Consider the following 17,631-nt stretch of genomic DNA (forward strand, 5'->3'; position numbering starts at 1 on the left):
AGTTGAAAACTTCCCTAATACAGGAAAGGAAATAGGCAATCAAGTCCAGGAAGCGCAAAGAGTCCCATACAGGATCAATTCAAGAGAAAAACGCCAAAACACATATTAATCAAACTATCAAAAATTAAATACTAAGAAAAAATATTCAAAGTAGCAAGGGAAAAGCAACAAATAACATACAAGGGAACACCCATAAAGTTAACAGCTGATATTACAGCAGAAACTCTGTAAGCCAGAAGGGACTGGCAGGACATATTTAAAGTGATGAAAGGGAAAAAACTACAACCAAGGTTACTCTCCCCAGCAAGGATCTCATTCAGATTCAAAGGATAAATTATAACCTTTACAGACAGGCAAAGGTTAAGAGATTTCAGCACCACCAAACCAGCTTTACAACAAATGCTAAAGGAACTTCTCTAGGCAGGAAACACAAGAGAAGAAAAATACATACAAAAACAAATGCAAAACAATGAAGAAAATGGTAATACGAACATACATATCAATAATTACCTTAAATGTGAATGGTTAAATGCTCCTGTCAAAAGACATAGACTGGGTGAATTGATACAAAAACAAGACCCGTATATATGCTGTCTACAAGCGACCCACTTCACACCTAGGGACACAAACAGACTGAAACTAGGGGGAGGGTTAAAGATATTCCATGCAAATGGAAATCAAAAAAAAACTGGAGGAGCAATTCTTACATCAGACAAAATAGACTTTAAAATAAACATAACTAAAAGACAAACGAGGACACTACATAATGATCAAGGGATCAATCCAAAATGATGTAACACTTGTAAAATTTATACACCCAACATAGGAGTACCTCAATACATAAGGCAAATGCTAACAACCATGAACGGGGAAATCGACAGTAACACAATAATAGTAGGGGATTTAACACCCCACTTTCACCAATGGACAGATCATCCAAAATGAAAATAAATAAGGAAACACAAGCTTTAAATGACACAAGAAACAAGATGGATTTAGTTGATATTTATAGGACATTCAACCCAAAAACAAAAGAATACACATTCTTCTCAAGTGCTCATGGAACATTCTCCAGGATAGATCATATATTGGGTCACAAATCAAGCCTTGGTAAATTTAAGAAAATTAAAATCGTATCAGGTATCTTTTCTGACCACAACGCTATGAGACTAGATGCCAATTACAGGAAAGAATCTGTAAAAATTACAAACACATGTAGGCTAAACAATACACTACTAAATAACCAAGAGATCACTGAAGACATCAAAGAAGAAATCGAAAAATACCTAGAAACAAGTGACAATGAAAACGCGATGACCCAAAACCTATGGGATGCAGCAAAAGCAGTTCTAAGAGGGAAGTTTATACAAATAAAATCCTACCTCAAGAAACAAGAAACATCTGAAATAAACAACCTAACCTTACACCTAAAGCAATTAGAGAAAGAAGAACAAAAAAAACCCCAAAGTTCGCAGAAAGAAATCATAAAGATCAGATCAGACATAAATGAAAAAGAAATGAAGGAAATGATAGCAAAGATCAATAAAACTAAAAGCTGGTTCTTTAAGAAGATAAACAAAATTGATAAACCATTGGCCAGACTCATCAAGAAAAAAAGGCAGAAGACTCAAATCAATAGAATTAGAAATGAAAATGGAGAAGTAACATTGACATTGCAGAAATAAAAAGGATCATGAAGATTACTACAAGCAACTATATGCCAATAAAATGGACAACCTGGAAGATATGGACAAATTCTTAGAAAAGCACAACTTTCTGAGACTGAACCAGGAAGAAGAAGAAAATATGAACAGACCAATCACAAGCACTGAAATTGAGAATGTGATTAAAAATCTTCCAACAAACAAAAGCCCAGGACCAGAGGGCTTCACAGGCGAATTCTATCACACATTTAGAGAAGAGCTAACACCTATAATTCCTCCAAAACATAGCAGAGGGAGGAACACTCCCAAACCAAACAAAGATGTCACAAAAAACAAAAACTACAGGCCAATATTACTGATGAACATAGATGCAAAAATCCTCAACAAAATACTAGCAAACAGAATCCAACAGCACATTAAAAGAATCACACACCATAATCAAGTGGGGTTTATCCCAGGAATGCAAGGATTCTTCAATATACACAAATCAATCAATGTGATACACCATATTAACCAACTGAAGGAGAAAAACCATATGATCATCTTAATAGATGAAAAAAAAGCTTTTGAGAAAATTCAACACCCATTTATTATAAAAAGCCCTCAGAAAGTAGGCATAAAGGGAACTTACCTCAACATAATAAAGTCCATATATTACAAACCCACAGCCAGCAACGTTCTCAATGGTGAAAAATTGAAACCATTTCCTCAAAGATCAGAAACAAGACAGGGTTGTACACACTCACTACTATTATCCAACATAGTTTTGGAACTTTTAGCCACAGCAATCAGAGAAGAAAAAGAAATAAAAGGAATCCAAATCAGAAAAGAAGAAGTAAAGCTGTCACTGTTTGCAGATGACATGATACTATACATAGAGAATCCTAAAGACGCTACCAGAAAACTGCTAGAGGTGAATTTGGTAAAGCAGCAGGATACAAGACTAATGCACAGAAACTCTTGCATTCCTATACACTAATGACGAAAAATCTGAAAGAGAAATTAAGGAAACACTCCCATTTTCCACTGCAACAAAAAGAATAAAAAACCTAGGAATAAACCTACCTAAGGAGACAAAAGATCTCTATGCAGAAAACTATAAGACACTGGTGAAAGAAATTAAAGACGATACAAACAGATGGAGAGCTATACCATGTTTTTGGATTGGAAGAATCAACACTGTGAAACCGATTATACTACCCAAAGCAATCTATAGAATCAATGCAATCCCTATCAAACTACCAATGGCATTTTTCACAGAACTAGAACAAAAAATTTCACGATTAGTATGGAAACACAAAAGACCCCAAATAGCCAAAGCAAGCTTGAGAAAGAAAAACAGAGCTGGAGAAGTCAGCTCCCTGACTTCAGAGTACACTACAAAGCTACAGTAATCAAGACAGTATGGTACTGGCACAAAAACAGAAATAGAGATCAATGGAACAGGATAGAAAGCCCAGAGATAAACCCACGCACATATGGTCACCTCATTTTTGATAAAGGAGGCAAGAATAAACCATGGAGAGAAGACAACCTCTTCAGTAAGTGGTGCTGGGAAAACTGAACAGCTACATGTGAAAGAATGAAATTAGAATACTCCCTAACACCATATACAAAAATAAACTCAAAATGGATTAAAGACCTAAATGTAAGGCCAGACACTATCAAACTCTTAGAGGAAAACACAGGCAGAACACTCTGTGACATAAATCACAGCAAGATCCTTTCTGACCCACCTCCTAGAGAAATGGAAATAAAAACAAAAATAAACAAATGGGACCTAATGAAACTTCAAAGCTTTTGCACAGCAAAGGAAACCATAAACAAGAAGAAAAGACAACCCTCAGAATGGGAGCAAATATTTGCAAATGAAGCAACTGACAAAAGATTAATCTCCAAAATATACAAGCAGCTCATGCAGCTCAATATCAAAAAAACAAACAAACCAATCCAAAAATGGGTGGAAAACCTAAATAGACATTTCTCCAAAGAAGATATACAGATTGCCAACAAACACATGAAAGGATGCTCAACATCACTAATCATTAGAGAAATGCAAATCAAAACTCCAATGAGGTATCACCTCACACCAGTCAGAATGGCCATCATCAAAAAACCTACAAACAATAAATGCTGGAGAGGGTGTGGAGAAAAGGGAACCCTCTTGCAGTGTTGGTGGGAATGTAAATTGATACAGCCACTATGGAGAACAGTATGGAGGTTCCTTAAGAAACTAAAACTAGAACTACCATACGACCCAGCAATCCCACTACTGGACATGTACCCTAAGAGAACCATAATTCAAAAAGAGTCATGTACCACAATGTTCATTGCAGCTCTATTTACAATAGCCAGGACATGGAAGCAACCTAAGTGTCCATTGACATGTGAATGGATAAAGAAGATGTGGCACATATATACAGTGTAATATTACTCAGCCATAAAAAAACGAAATTGAGTTATTTGTAGTGAGGTGGATGGACGTAGAGTCTGTCATAGAGTGAAGTAAGTCAGAAAGAAAAAACAAATACCGTATGCTAACACATGTATATGGAATCTAAAAAAAAAAAATGGTTCTCATGAACCTAGGGCCAGGACAGGAATAAAGACGCAGAAGTACAGAATGGACTTGATGACATGGGGAGGGGGAAGGGTAAGCTGGGACAAAATGAGAGAGCAGCAATGACATATATACACTACCAAATGTAAAATAGCTAGCTAGTAGGAAGCAGCTGCCTAGCACAGGGAGATCAGCTCGCTGTTTTGTGACTGCCTAGCATGGTGGGATAGGGAAGGTGGGAGATTCAAGCGGGAACGGATATGTGGATATATGTATACATATAGCTGATTCACTTTGTTATACAGCAGAAACACACACAACATTGTAAAGCAATTATACTCCAATAAAGATGTTAAAAAAACACATTATGTTGGCTGATGGTTTTAAATACCAAGTATAAAATAGTTATGGGGAAAAAATTAATTTGAAAATGGAGTAGGTAGGTATTAGATGATATTAGGAATTATTGTTATTTTTTCTTAGTGAGATAATCGCAATTAAATTATTTACAAAATGTTCCTATTATTAGGAGATGAACACTGAGATATTTATGGGAAAAGTACCATATGTGCTCTTCAAACTGATCTATTAAAATGGTATCTCAATCATAATGCCAAGAAAGATTTTTGTGAAAATTGACAAGCTGATTCAACAATGTATATTGGAATTCAAAAGGCCAAGAATAGGGCTTCCCTGGTGGTGCAGTGGTTGAGAGTCCGTCTGCCGATGCAGGGGACACGGGTTCGTGCCCCGGTCCGGGAAGATCCCACATGCCGCGAGGCGGCTAGGCCCGTGAGCCATGGCCGCTGAGCCTGCGCGTCCGGAGCCTGTACTCTGCAACGGGAGAGGCCACAACAGTGAGAGGCCCACATACTGATAAAAAAAGAAAAGAATAACCAAAGCATTATTGAAGAAAAAGAGCTAAACTGTAGGACTTACTGACCATAAATAAGATACATTATAAAGTTACATTAATTATGACAGTGGTACTCATATAAGAATAGAGAAACCAAAATGAACAGAATCCAGAAACAAACCATCATATATAACCTAACCTTTGATTTATGAAAAAGATGATGACACTATAGGAGGGAAAGGATGACCTTTTCAATAAGTGGTATTGGATTGACTGTACGTCTGTTTCAACAATAACAACAAAACAGTGGGCCTTTACCTATATCCATAACTCATACTGGCAACATATAATAAAATGAATATCAAATGAATTGGAAATATAAATGAGATTAAACAGTAACACCACATAGAAAAATATCTTCATGACCTTGGGAAAGGCAAAGATTTCTTAACCAGGACAAACAAGCACTACTCATGAAGGGGAAAAATTATAAATTGAACAATATTAAAATTGAGATACAGGCATATCTTGTATTAGTACGCTTCACAGATATTGCATTTTTTACAAATTAAAGGTTTGTGGCAACCCTGTGTTGTCAGATGATGGTTAACTTTTTTTAGTAATAAAGTATCTTTTAATTAAGGTATGTACATTGTTTTTTAGACAATGCTATTGCACACTTACTATACTACAGCATAGTGTAAAATTAACTTTTATATGTACTTGGGAACCAAAAATTTCATAAGACTTGCTTTACTGTGATATTCACTTTATTGCAATGGTCTAGAACCAAACCAAGGTGTGCCTTATTCAGTTCATCAAAAGACACCATTAAGAGACTGAAAATGCAAGCAACTGAGATTTGCAAATAAATAGATCTAACAAGTATTCACATCCTTAATATAGAAAGATCTCCTACAAATCAATAAGAAAAGGATAGTCAAAGAGAAAAAGTGGTCAAAAGACTTGAACAGGCACCTCAAAAAAAGATACCCAGGCCAACAAACATGAAAAGACACACATTTATCACCAGAGATATGCAAATTAAAACCACAACGAGGTACCATTAATAACCACTAGAATGGCTACTTTTTTTTTCCTTAGAAAGACAACACAATGACAAGTGTTGGCAATATTCTAGAGCAAATGGAACTCTTAAAATTTTCTATTAGGAGTTTTTTAGTACAACCAATTTGGAAAACCATTGGCAGTATCTACTAAAGCTAATCTTATCCATAACCTGTGATTCATCAATTCTACTATTAGGTGTATGCTCAACAGAAAGCTGTGCATATAATCACCAAAAGACATGTTCTAGAATGTTTACAGTACTATTTGCAGGCCAAAGATGTAAAAAACCAAAATGCCCATCAGTTGCGGTATATTCACACAATGGAATACACAGCAATAAGAATGAAGGAATTACTACTACGTCCAATAACTTGGATCAATCTCAAAAACAAAATCTTAAGCCAAATAAGTCAAACACCAAAAAATACATACTATACTATTATATTTTTATAGAGTCCAAAAATAGGCAAAATTATTATACAGTGATAGAAGCCAAGATGTGATTAATTTGGAGTTCAGTTTGTGACTGGTAGGGAATACATTCAAGGGATTTCAAATACTGATCATTTTCTATTTTTTTTTACTGAAGTATAGTTGACTTACAATATTATATTAGTTTCAGGTGTACAGCACAGTGACAATATTTTTATAGATTATACTGCATTAAAATTATTACAAGATTATGGCTATAATTCCCTGTGCTATACAACATATCCTCCTTGCTTATCTATTTTATACATAGTAGTTTGTATCTGTTAATCCCATACCTGTAATTTGCCCCTCTCCCTTCTGGTAACCACTAGTTTGTTTTCTATATCTCTAAGTCTGTTTCTGTTTGGCTATATACATTCATTTGTATTATTTTTTAGATTCCACATATAAGTGATACCATAATGTATTCGTCTTTCTGTCTCACTTATTTTACTAAGCATAATATTCTCCAGGTCCATACACATTGCTGCAAATGGCAGGATTTCATTCTTTTTTATGGCTGAGTAATATTCCATTGTATATATACACCACATCTTTATCCATTCATCTGTTGATGAATACTTGAGTTGCTTCCATATCCTGGCTATTGTAATTAGTGGTGCTATGGACACTGGGGTGCATGCATCTTTTCGAACTAGTGTTTTCATTTTTTCTGGATATATACCCAGGGGTGGAATTGATAGATCATATGGTAGGTTACACAGGGGTGAAAATGCTTTGAGCTGTACACTTATATGTGCACCTTTCTGCATGTATTTAAGTTTACTTAAAAATAATGCCTACAAATCTCAAATGGTTCAGCCAAAATAGATCAAAAAATAGATAAAACATTATACTTCAATTTTTAAAAATTGGATGGATGAATAGTGAGCAAGTCAGTGAATAAGTGAGCTAATATGGCAAAAGTTAACAACTGTTGAATCTAGGTTCAGAGTATAAAAGTATTAATTGTACTCTTCTTTCAACTTATGCTTGTTTAAATATTTTATTAAAAATATTCAAGTAAAAAGAGTAATCACACCTCTCAGTTCTTAATATTTATAACTAGGAAGTAAATCAAGCACCTGATATAATCTGACTTGTGAAAGGAAACTTACAGAATGAAATTTTTATACCCAGACTATTTCTAATAAAATAAAATATTCTGTGTATTTTCTATTTCTCATTAATGAAAAGAGACAGAGAAAGAGAGGACCAGGCCAGGACTGAGTGTCTGACAGACTTTAACTCCATTAACTCCACTACCAAGTTACTATCCACCTGAGTCCTGGTTTTATTAGTTAGCAAGTTACTAACTTGGTTTTATTAGTTAGCAAGTTACTATCCACCTGAGTCTTGGTTTTATCATCAGGAAAATGACAATGATGATACTGACTTTAGAGAGTGGTTTTGAACATTAATTAGGGAGCCACTAAATTCATTTCAATTTACCATACCAAACATTTATGGGCAACATATTATGAACACGCAGTGGTAAGAGCAGTGAGAGAGGAAAGCAAGTATGCTGTAGGACAGCACACAATGCACCACAAATAAACAGATTGAGGAAGAGGTGAGGATAGAGACAGAGATACGTCTTCCTAGAGGGGCTGGTAACTGACAATCCACTTAAATGGTAGCAAGAAGCTAGCCAAGCAGAAGAGAATATGGGGAATTTACACAGACAGATTAGATCATCTGAGTATGCAGAGTGGTTCATTAATGCTATGCAGTAAAGTGACCACAAGCAGAAGGGAGGAGAGGGAATGTTGGAAGCAGAGTGACCAACAAATGCAGAGACACTGTCATAGATATACCCTATTTTTCCACTAATAACTGTATAGTTTGTGCTCTCTCTTCCTTTAGGTTTCTGCTCAAATGTCACGATACCAGGGAGGCCTTCCTGACCATCCCATCTAACATAGTACAGCCTCCCCATCACAATCTATTACATATTTCTTATATATTCACTTATTGTCTCTCGAGTAGTTTAAAGGACTTTGTTCTTGTTTTTATTTTCCACTGTTGTATCCTCAGTGCTTAAAACACTGTCTGGCGTATAAAAGCTATTCAATAAAAAAACTCTTGAATGAATGGATGGATGGATGCACACCCAGTGGGTTAAAGCCAGTGTGATATTTAAGTGCTGTTAAATTATGATTTGAATAGATAATAAATAGACATCAGCAATACCCTTTGAAAAAGTTCCTAAGTGTTTTGGTGTCATGAAACCTCAGTCTCCTCGTTAAAGAACTGAAAATTATACCTGGCCTAGAAAAAAGAATCATCTCTTATTTTGGCAAGCCTAACACATTAGCTACAGGAGGAAGAGGGAATAAGTTGCTTGTTCAAAGAGATCTCTGGTTAAATTCCTCTTTAGAGCCTGAAAAATCCCTGACACTCATTATAAATTTAATGATCATTTCCTCTCCCTTGGGTAAAGAACTGAAATAATAAATTGTGATAATTAATGAATATTCTTGCAAGACAAATTACACATGATAAATGGAGCAGAAAAATACATTTCACATTGCAACAAATGAAAAAAAAGGACAAAGTTCATATTGCACCAAATAGATAATACATGCGAAGCTCCTAGAAAAAAATCTTTGCCTGAAAATTCTGCCAACTTGCTCTTCAATGTTGCTACTGGACACCAGAAAAAGATTTACATAATAAACCGAACTCACATGAAACGATAAATTTGTGATTGGATGTCATATCTGTCAACCATTTCTGCTCTGTGAGAAATTCTAAAGGGGATGGGAAAGCTTCCAGCCTCTAAAGCTGACACCAAATTATAGGCAAAATCCACTATGTTTGCCACTCTAAAAATTTGGGGGTTCAATTGTATACCAAAATTTTTTTAAGTGTCATGAGTGGAGGGCTGAAACCAGTGCAATACCTGATATGTGATTTCGTTTTGGGTAAAAAATAAATACATAAAAGGACATAATTTGAACAAGTTCCTATGTCTCTGAGAGCTCTAAAATTTCTGCTCCTTTTCTTATTTTTAAAAAGAACAAAAGCCAGCCTTGCCCTTGAAATTGAAGTCACATCTAATTTTAGAAAGTATATAATTCATCGGCCTCTGCAGGAGTGGGACCGAAGAGATCAGAAGTCTTCAGGGGGAGTAAAATACTGGGGTCGAAAGTAAAAAGAAGGAAGAATGTAGGTTCAGAGTGGGGGAAGGAGGTAGCAAAAGTTCTGAGGCTAAGAGGGGAGCGGGGTGGAAGGTGGGAGTAAGAGGTAGGAAGGAAATCGGTGGTAGAGGGAATGACCCAAACTCAGAAAGACTGGTTAGAGGATTCGGGATAAAGAGGAGAAGTGAAGAATAATCAGGGATAAAAGGACCACGAGAGTCAGAAGGCGGAAGGGGATGACGGCCAGCCATCTCCCGAGGCGTAGGAGAGAGGAGAGAGTGAGCGATCGGAACCACAAGCGTCAGAAACATCCTTCAGTGTACCCTGGGGATGAATTCTTTCCACCTCATGTTGAAGCAAGGAGGAAACCGTCCCTGAGGTGTCTGCGGACTCACTTGTGAAAATTACCAGTCCCTTTCTTTACACTCACCTTGATGAAGAACGCCGCGACGCGACGATGGCGTGACCGGAAGTGCTATTTTCTTTTGTTTGGAGGAAGCTTTAGCCCGGACCACCACACCCTTCCCCCGCCTTCACTCCAGACAACTTCCTGTGCCTCTCTAGCAAGCTCTTGAAATACTGTATCTCAGTGGCTCTCTCACCAGATGGGAACCCGGATAGTGACGTAAGATGTCTGGAAGAGGGAATCAGTAACTTTTTACAAATCCTAGCCCTAGTCATCCCAGGTACTACAGCATCTCCGCCAAACTCTACGTATCCAATTTGTCACCTCGCCTTCCTGATGCAGACTTTCAAATACCTCCCTTACCTTTAGTCCCTTAACTCTCGGATGTCTACAGTTACGTATTTACGATACTGATTTACTGCTTCCTGGCATTAAAAAAATAATAATAAATTCATGTTTATTAGTGGCATACTTCGATTTCAAGATTTTTGAAACTTCTTAATCTGAATCATTTTTGTCTTGGAATGGTATCCAGAGAGTTACGTGCCATACTCAAATTTCCAAATAAATAAAAGTGAACTCATTTAGAAAGCGTTCTTGTATACTCCCCCCGAAATGAAGACAATGATAATTTGACAAAAAGTTTCAATAATAAGAATAATCCTTACTCTGGTTAAAAGTTCAATATTGAGTTAACTATTGTCATTACCTCCAGAAAGCTCTTCTGGGCCCAAAATCTGTACCCCAGGCCTCCTCTTTTGTGGTTATTTTCAATAAATCCACAAATGTACCAAACACTATTCTATACCCAGAGGCATTGCACTAGAACCCCACAACATAGGGAGGGGCTAAAGGCGATATTTAAACACATAAAAGTATAGCATAAAATAGGTGATTATAAATGTTTGTCGAATGAGTAAACGACCAAAATGTGGTCAAGGCAATGACGGGGGCTGACACAAGGTCCTTACTTTTGCTAGTATTTGTATAGTTCATTTCAACATTTGACTCATATTTTGTCATTCACCCAACAGATTTTGAACAACCACTCAGTGTAAGGTTCTGCTCCTGATATTGTCCATATAAAGAAGAATAAGACATAGTCCTGGATTTCAAGACCCTCCAACCAGTGGGGGAAATGAACACATAAACAACTAGCAGCACTATAATGTGACAATAATAATCGGTAAAGAGAAGACAGTGTTGCAACTATGGCTATCCAATTGACTGGTGAATACTAAAAACCTAAAACAGACCTTATCTCCTAGAAGGTGCTCAATAAAGGCTGGTTTAATGTTGAATAAGTGATTGAATGGATGAATGAAAAGGAAGAATGACAGTGGATTTGAAGTGTGGTGTGAAAGAAGCGGTGATGAGAGATGAAGCCTGGATGTAAGAAGAGGCCAGACGAAGAAGGACCTTGCATGCCATGTTACAGAGTTTGAGCTTATTATGAAGAAAACAGAAAGCCAAAAATGAATTTTAAGCAAGAAAGCATCTAGTCAAGATGGTTTTCTGGGGACTCTAGTCTGCCATCTTCTCCATCTGCTGGCTTTCCACATAAAGTCTCTATCTCTTGCCTCAACAACAACAAAAAGCATCTAGTAATGTCTTAAACCAAAATATAGAAAATGGGTTGTACCAGTGCAACCTGGAGGCAGAGAGGTTGGTTTAGAGGCTATTGTGGTAATCAATGACCAAATACAGAAAATGAGTGGTTTATGCTATTAAGAATTAATTGTATTTGGAACTGAGCTGGAAAAAAATAGTCAGTGGATTATCAGAAATCCAGAAGCAGTGAAACCTGAGCATTTTCCTTGATGCCCTCCACAATCAAAATTTTGATTATTTCATGCAACAAATATTTATTGAGCAGATTAATATGCACCAGGCCCTGAGGATAGAACCATGGCCAAAATGGACAAAAATTTCTGCCCTCACAGAACTTACATTCTTGTTTCATGGCTAATAAAATATTTAAGAAAACATATGTTAAGTGGTGACAAGCGCTACATAGAAATAAACCAGGTAAATGGGATAGCAATGTACTATGGGGGTTACACTATGTGGGGGACGGGAAGAGGGTTGCCATTATAGAAGAGCTCACTGAACATTTATAAACTTTATTCACTTCTCTCAGTAACCAGGATCACTATCTTAGTTCAGACCTTCTATATTACTCCCCAAATGCCAACTATGGTATACAAAAGCCTTGGTTGTCTAACTCTGTCTCTTTCTCTCATCCCATCTCTCATCACTCAACCTCTCCCACCCTAAATCCAAGTCTTACACAACTGTTTATAATTTGGAAAGTGCACCAAGATCTCAAATCTCTGTGCATTCACACTCCGCTAACTCATATGCATCTTTCAAAGGTCAGCTCACATTTTATCTCTCATGAAACCTTGCTGATGTTTCATTTCACTCCTTAACCAAAACCAGACAACTGCTCCCCTTGTCTGCCATGTTTAGTATTCTTAGCACTTTCTTTCATTCACTCAACAAACATTTGTTGGTCAACTTCTGTGTAATTGTCACTGTTCAAGGCAGTAGAGATACATGCATAAATAAAAGAGTGAAAAAAATCCCTGCACTTTTGTAACTTACATCTTAGTTAGGAAGACAAGCAATAAACAAAATAACATAAATATGGACCTTATAAAACAGTAGTTCTCAACTCTGGGTGCCCATTAGAATCACTAGGAGAGCTTTCGTCTTTCTTCTTTTTTTAAATACCAATGCCTGATCCCCATCCCAGCCAAAATTAATCTAAAGCTTAGGAGTGAGGTCAGGCATTTACATATATTTTTAAACCTCCTTTAAAGCTCCTTTCTGATGCACAGAGAAGATTGAAAATTACTGCACTACAGGCTATGGAAAATGATACCAGAAGGACAGTCTGAAAAGCTAAGGAATTAAGAGCAAATAAAATGATAAACATGTATGTCAATCTAAAAAAACATGGTGTGTATAAAAACATAATAATCATACTGATTGCTGGGGTTGAAAAAATGGTGATTCAAAGATTCTGAACAAAAATATCATACAACTCAGGAGGAGATGGACATCAGAATTCATTTGTTTGGGAGAGAGGTTAATATATTTTTAAAGTTCAGACATTGTTAAGTTAAATAATTATAAGAAATATTCAAAAGTTACCACTAAAATAACAGATTCACAGTGAGAGTAAAAAGTAGAATAAGGAAAAATGCATACATTTAAACCTGTAGAGGGATTAAATGGAATAGGATAAAAAATTTCAATAAATTTTTAAAAAGGAAACACATGCCTATATGAACAGAAAGACATGGATTGATGGATAGGGTAGTTGATGAGAGGCAGAGGAGGATTGCATAGCCCAAGGAAATTTATTAATAATTATCTTAGTTGAGAGATGGTTCAGATCCCATAACCCCCAAAAGTCCCTACGATATCCTGTTTTAGTCACACAGTCTTCCCTATCCCTAATGTTCTCTTTCAATCTAGTTTCTTCTTTTCTAAAATGTCACATAAATGGAAGCATAGAATATGTAACCTTTTGAGCCAGGCTTCTTTTACCTAGGATAACACCTTTGAGATTCATCCAAGTTGCTGCATATATCAACCATTCATTAGTCTTTATTTATGACGTGTATTTCATCATATGGATGTGTTGCAAATTGTTTATCAATTCACCAGTTGAAAAACATTTGGGTGGTTTCCACTTTTGAAGATGATGAATTAAGCAGCTATAGCATTCATATGCAGTCTTCTGTGTGAACATCAATTTTAATTTCTCAAAAGAAATGCCTAGAAATAGGACTGCTCATAAATGGTTATGATGTGTAGATGTTTAACTTTATAAGAAACTGCAAAAATGTTTTCCAAACTGACTATACCATTTTGTGTTCCCACCATCAATGTGTGAGAATTATAGTTGCTCTACATCCTTGCCAGCACTTGGTATTCTTTACACTACTTTTATGTTAGCCTTCTAATAGATATGTAGTAGAATCTCTTTGTGATTTTAGTATGCACACAATTTGTTAAAAGGACAATTATTTCTCCATTGAATCTGTACCTTTGTTAAAAAAATCAATTCACCATATTTGTATTGGTCTATTTCTGAATGGTCTATTCTTTTCCACTGATCTATGTGTTACCCCTTCACCAATACCATGCTATCCCGATAACTGTAGTTTTAAAGTAAATCTTAATCTCAAGTAGTGTGTGATTCCTCCAAATATATTCTTCTTTTTCAAAGTTGGTTTGGTGATTCTAATTCCTTTGACTTTCCCTATAAATTAAGGAATCAGGTTTCCTATAACAACCAAAAATCCTGTTGTGATTTGACTGAAATTGTGTTAAATCTATAAATTAACTTGAGATAATTGTCATCTTTTTTAACATCTTTATTGGAGTATAATTGCTTTAAAATGGTGTGTTAGTTTCTGCTTTATAACAAAGTGAAGCAGTTATACATATACATATGTTCCCATAGCTCTTTGCTCTTGCGTCTCCCTCCCTCCCACCCTCCCTATCCCACCCCTCTAGGTGGTCACAAACCACCTAGCTGATCTCCCTGTGCTATGCGGCTACTTCCCACTAGCTATCTATTTTACATTTGGTAGTGTATATATGTCCATGCCACTCTCTCACTTTGTCACAGCTTACCCTTCCCCCTCCGCATATCCTCAAGTCCATGCTCTAGTAGGTCTGTGTCTTTATTCCCGTCTTACCCCTAGTTTCTTCATGACCGTTTTTGTTTTTTTCTTAGATTCCATATATATGTGTTAGCATATGGTATTTGTTTTTCTCTTTCTGACTTACTTCACTCTGTATGACAGATTCTAGGTCCATCCACCTCACTACAAATAACTCACTTTCATTCTGTTTTATGGCTGAGTAATATTCCATTGTATATATGTGCCACATCTTCTTTATCCATTCATCCAATGATGGACACTTAGGTTGCTTCCATCTCCTGGCTATTGTAAATAGAGCTGCAATGAACATTTTGGTACATGACTCTTTTTGAATTATGGTTTTCTCAGGGTATATGCCCAGTAGTGGGATTGCTGGGTCGTATGGTTAGTTCTATTTGTAGTTTTTTAAGGAACCTCCATACTGTTCTCCATAGTGGCTGTATCAATTTACATTCCCACCAACAGTGCAAGAGTGTTCCCTTTTCTCTTGTAAAGAGGACTCTACAAATCCATGAGCACTAGATCTGTCTCCATTTCTTTAGATCTTCGTAGTTTCCTTTAATCAGTGCCCTACAGTTTTCAATATGTAGATCCTGTTTGTTTCGTTGTTGTTGTTGTTAAATTCACACATAATTGCTTCCCTTTTTGAGCTATCATAAATTGTATTGTTTCTCCTATTTTGTTTAAATGTTGGAGTTAGTATAATTTTTAAAATTTTCATTACTAGTATTTAGATATATGATTGATTTTGTGTGTTGACTGATATCCTGAGTTTTTGTTAAACTCACTTGATACTTCTAGGGTTTTCTTTTTTTAAGAAAACATCTTTATTGGAGTATAATTGCTTTACAATGGTGTGTTAGTTTCTGCTTTATAACAAAGTGAATCAGTTACACATATACATATGTCCCCATATCTCTTCCCTCTTGTGTCTCCCTCCCACTAGATTGCTTATGAATTTTTTTCTAGACAATTATGTCTGCAAATAGGAAACTTTTTTTCCCCTTTCCAATTAGTGTAAATTTTATTTATTTTTTGTGCTTAATTGCACTGTTTAGGACTTCTAATACAATGTTGAATAGAAGAGGTAAGAATAGTTTCTTTGTCTTGTTCCAGAAATTAAGGGGAAAGCATTCAGCTTTTCACTATTAGGTATAAAAGCTGGAGTGGCTACAATAATATTAGAAAAAATAGACTTTAAAACAAAAATGTTTATTATAAATAAAGGAAAAACTTTATAAGGATAAAAGAGTATATCTGCCTGTAAGATATTAAATTTGTAAATATATATACATCCCAAAACAGAGCTTCAAATGAAAGAAGCAGAAAGTTGCAGAATTGAAGAGAGTTATGGAGAATTCAACAATAATAGTTGGAAACTTTCACAGTCTATTTTCAGAAATGTTTAGAACAATAAAGCAGAAGATCAACAAGGAACTAGAAGACCTGAAGAGCACTATAAAGAAACTAGACTTAATAGACATCTATAGAATGCTCCACCTAAAATAGGCAGACTACATATTCTTGTCCAGTACACGTGGAATGTTCTCCAGGTTAGACAATATACTAGGCCATAAAACAACAAATTGAAAATCAACAAAACAAAAAAATCAATTCTCTGAAAAGAGCAACAAAATTCATAACTCTTTATCTAGAATGACCAAAAGAAAAAAGGCAGAAGACTCAAATTACTAAAATGAGGAATGAGAGAGTGAGTGTTACTACTGGCATTAAAGAAACAAGAAAGAATATAAGAGAATGCTATGAGCAACTGTTCCCAATAAATTAGAATACTTTGATTCTTTCTAGGAATTTGTCCATTTCATCTAACTACTGAAACTAACTCAAGAAGTGGAGAATCAAAATACACCTATAACAACTATAGAGATTGAATTTGTAATTTATAAAACTTCCTACAAGAAAAGTCCAGGTCCAGACACACTGATAAATTCTACCAAACTTTTAAATGATTAATTAAAATCAATACCAATTCTTTACAAATTGTTACAGAAAATAGAAGAAAAGAAATATTTCCCAAATTCTACAAGGCCAGTATTTTCCTATTAACAAAAGCAGACAAAGGCATGACAAGAAAGGAAAACTACAGACCTCTATGCAAAAGTCCTCGAAAAAATACTACCAAACCAAACCTACCAGCATATACAAGGGATCATATTATGACTAAGTAGAATATATCCTATAAATGCAAAGTTAGTATAAAATCTGAAAATCTTTTAAAGTAAGTCACCATATCAATAGAATAAAGGACAAAAACCACAAATCATCTGAACAGACACAGAAAGAGCATTTGACAAAATCCAATACCCCTTCATGATTAAAAAAATAAAGCCAAATTAGAAATAGAGTGGAACTTCCTCAACCTTATAAAGGTCTTCTATGAAAAATACACAGCTATTATCATATTTAATAATTAAAGATTGAATGCTTTCTCTGTAAGATAAATGATAAGGCAAGGATATACACTTTCACCACTTCTATTCAACATTGTACTAGAGCATTGTACTAGAGGTTCTAGAGAGGGCAGTTATGCAACAAGATTAAAAAAAAAGAAATCTTGATTGAAAAGAAGTAAACTATCTCTATTTGCAGAAGACGTGATCTCGTTTATAGAAAATCCTAAGAATCTCCAAAAGAAAACCTATTAGAACTAATAAATGGGTTTAGCATGTTTGTAAAGTACAAGATCAATATATGAAACTCAGTTATATTTTTATACATTAACATTGAACAATCCAAAAATGAAATCAAGGAAAT

The 17,631-nt window shown here is 35.5% G+C and overlaps 1 protein-coding gene across 2 annotated transcripts in view; it reads right to left on the reverse strand.

Annotated features, from left to right (window-relative positions):
- Positions 1-10,238, reverse strand: part of MAGED1 (MAGE family member D1) — a 73,460-nt gene extending 63,222 nt beyond the window's left edge. Inside the window, exon 1 of one of the 2 annotated variants that reach the window (XM_060138235.1) lies at positions 10,196-10,238. The gene's annotated coding sequence lies outside the window, so the exon portion shown is untranslated. The remainder of the gene's footprint in view (positions 1-10,195) is intronic. The other variant, XM_060138234.1, reaches the window with a different exon arrangement.
- Positions 10,239-17,631: the final 7,393 nt, after the last annotated feature.

The sequence above is a fragment of the Lagenorhynchus albirostris genome, chromosome X (assembly GCF_949774975.1).
Source record: "Lagenorhynchus albirostris chromosome X, mLagAlb1.1, whole genome shotgun sequence".
Lineage (NCBI taxonomy): Eukaryota > Metazoa > Chordata > Mammalia > Artiodactyla > Delphinidae > Lagenorhynchus > Lagenorhynchus albirostris.